The sequence below is a fragment of the Piliocolobus tephrosceles genome, chromosome 1 (assembly GCF_002776525.5).
Source record: "Piliocolobus tephrosceles isolate RC106 chromosome 1, ASM277652v3, whole genome shotgun sequence".
Lineage (NCBI taxonomy): Eukaryota > Metazoa > Chordata > Mammalia > Primates > Cercopithecidae > Piliocolobus > Piliocolobus tephrosceles.
The window spans coordinates 3,451,547-3,454,910 of record NC_045434.1 but is presented as its reverse complement, the minus strand read 5'-3'; the positions used below and the strand labels follow the sequence as shown (position 1 = coordinate 3,454,910).

At 46.0% G+C, this 3,364-nt stretch overlaps 1 non-coding gene across 1 annotated transcript; it reads right to left on the bottom strand.

Moving 5' to 3' along the window:
* Window positions 1-705: 705 nt before the first annotated feature.
* LOC111545343 lies at window positions 706-867 on the bottom strand. Its single transcript, XR_002732410.1, has one exon. It is a non-coding gene; the product is annotated as a U1 spliceosomal RNA (small nuclear RNA).
* Window positions 868-3,364: the final 2,497 nt, after the last annotated feature.

Genomic DNA, 3,364 nt, shown 5'->3' with positions numbered 1-3,364 from the left:
TCCATGGCCCCTCATCTCCTTCATGTGGAGGATGGAAAGATGGAAACGGTTCCGCATCCCTTGTTGACACGTGAGCTGCAGCAAGGCCTAGAGAATCCTCTGCCCACCGAGAGCTGGGGCAGTGTGTGGGGCGTGGTGGAGACAGAAGAGGTGGAAGAGATGGGGGAACACCCCACGGACTCGTGCAGCAGCTCAACTTCCACCAAGCATTCCAGTCCCCTGCTCAGGCCCCACGTCTCAGAATCATCCTTGCCTCCCTTCTTTCTCCCTCTCCCTCCTCATCCAATCTGCCAAATCCTGTCTTCACAATACGACCAGTCAACATACTGAGGACATTATGCTAAGGGAATAAGGCAGTCCCCAAAGGACTGACACTGTAGAATTCCACTTCTCTGAAGTCCCTGGGAGATTCAGATTCCTAGAGACAGAGAGTAGAATGTGGATGCCAGGGGCCCTGGGGAGGAGAACATGGGGGGTTACTGCTTAATGGGTACAAAGTTTCATTCTGCAAGATGAAATGAGCCCTGGAGATGGATGGGGGTGGTGGGTGTGCAACAATGTGAATGTGTGTAATACCACTCAGTGTACACTCAGAAATGCTGAAGATGCTAAATTTTATGTTATATGCATTTTTTATAATAAATAAATCACACACTAAAGACCACCGACATCAAGTTATGATCTCTCACTGGACAAAGAGTGACCCAGGGGAAGCATGAATGAAGTCCCCCATACCGCAAACTATGCGGCTGAGTTTCCTGCATTTGGAGAAATCGCAGGGGTCAGCATACCTGGAGTGCAGTGGGCGAGCCTCGCTCTGGGAAAACCGTCTTCATGGTCATGGTGTCTCCCCCGCCAGGTAAGGATATTGTATGTCCTTTATCACAGTTTTAAAAATACACCCACATATACATTTATCTATATCATCCATATCTATCTCTATCATCGATACCTATCATCAATATCTATCTATATCATCTGTATCTACATCTATATCCTATATCATCTATCTCTAGCGCTCCTCCTCCATGGCTACCGGCGGGGTCTAGGCTGCCTTTATCTGTCATCCAGATGATTGCAGTGACGTCCTTCCTGGTCTTTGCCTCTGTAACTATGTTCCCAACATGTAGTCATAGTGATCTGAAGAAAACATAAATCAGATGTGTCACTGTTCTGCTCAGAAGCCTCCATCTGGCCTCTTTCTTGGAGTAAAAGCCAAAGCACTTACCATGACCCCTTGGGGCTGGCCAGGCCGGCTGTCGATATCCCTCTGGCATCAGCTCTTACTGCTCTCCTCTGGCTCTGCAGCCGCAGCGGCCTGTTGACTTTGCCCTTCCTCACGTAGACCACGCCCAGCGCACTCCTGCCTCGGGGCCTTTGTTCCTGGCATCCCCTCGGCTCTAAATGCTCTTCCACACAGCCTCCTGCCCAGGGCTCTCACTTCCGGCAGGTCCCAGCTCAGATTTCCTCTTAGCAATGAACCTTCCCCCAAATACCCTAGGAAATAAGGATGCCCCTTGCCCCAGCCCACACTCTGTCCTACCTGCCCTGCCCTTATCAATTCCTATCTACTTCTGCTAGAATGTAAGTTCCAGGAGGGCAGGTCTCTTTCCGTTTGGTCGGCTGCTGTATTTCTGACACCCAGAGCAGGGCCTTGCTCGTAGGCACTCCATAGAGAGTGGTTGAATGAGTATATTGAGACTTCCGTTCCTTCAGGCAATAAATCGATCAGAAAGACAGAGGCCACTCTAGGTATTTCAAGCGAGAAGAGATTTTTCTCTTTTTCTTGTGAATTTTTGTGGGTGCGTCACATGTGTGTGTATTTGTGGAGTCCAGGAGATGTTTGGTTCAGGCACGCCCTGTGAAAGGAGCACATCACGGAGAATGGGGTGTCCATCCGCTTAGGCATTTGTCCTTTGAGTTACAAACAACCCAGTTACACTCTTTAAGTTATTTTAAAATGTACAGTTAAGTTATTATTGACTATAGTCACCCTGTTGTGCTATCAAATAGTAGGACTTCTTCATTCTTTTTTTTTTTTTAATTTTTTTTTACCCATTACCATCCCCACCCCCCTACTCCCCTTCCCAGCCTCTGGTAACCATCCTCCTACTCTCTATGTCCATGAGTTCTATGATTTTAATTTTGAGAACATGTGATGATTGTCTTTCTGTGCCTGGCTTATTTCACTATATGTAATGATCTCCAGCTCCATTCATGTTGTGGCAAATGACTGGATCTCATTGTTTTTGATGGCTGAATAGTACTCCATTGTGCATATCTACCACGTTTTCTTCATCCATTCATCTGTTCATGAATACTTACGTTACTTCCAAATCTTGGCTATTGTAGATAGTGCTGCAACAAACACAGCAGTGCAGACATCTCTTCAATATACTGAGTTCTTTTCTTTCGGGTATATACCCAGCCATGGGATTGCTGGATCACATGGTAGCTCAACTATTAGTTTTCTGAGGAACCTCCTGTTCTCTACAGTGGTTGTGCTAATTTGCATTCCCACCCACAGTGTACCAGGGTTCCCTTTTCTCCACATCCTCACCAGCATTTGTTACTGCCTGTCTTTTGGATGTAAGCCATTTTAACTGGGGTGACATGATATCTCATTGTAGTTTTTGCCCAGGCTGGAGTGCAGTGGTGCAATCTCAGCTCATTGCAACCTCTGCCCCTGGGTTCAAGTGATTCTCCTGTCTCAGCCTCCTGAGTGGCTGGGATTACAAGCACATGCTGCCACACCCAGCTAATATTTTTGTATTTTAGTAGAGACCGGGTTTCACTGTGTTACCCAGGCTGGTTTGGAACTCCTGAGCTCAGGCAATCCACCTGCCTCGGCCTCCCAAAGTGCTGGGATTTACAGGCATGAGCCACCACGCCCAGCCCTCATTACAGTTTTGATTTGCATTTATCTGATGGTCATGGTGTTGAGCACCTTTTCATGTGCCTGTTTGCCATTTGTATGTCTTCTTCTGAGAAATGACTCTTCAAATCTTTTGCCCATATTTTGATCAGATTATTAGACTTTTTCCTATAGAGTTGTTTGAGCTCCTTATATATTCTGGTTATTAGTCCCTTGTCAGATGGGTAGTTTGTAAATATTTTCTCCCATTCTGTGAGTTGTCTCATCTCTTTGTTGATTTTATCCTTTGCTATGCAGAAGCTTTTTTACTTGATGTGATCCCATTTGTCCATTTTTGTTTTGGTTGCCTGTGCTTGCAAAGTATTGCTCAAGAAATTTTTGCCCAGACCAATGTCCTGGAGATTTTCCCCAATGTTTTCTTGTAGCAATTTCACAGTTTTGTCAGAGGCATTTGAATCAGAGCAACTCCATCTTGAATAGGAGCTGGGT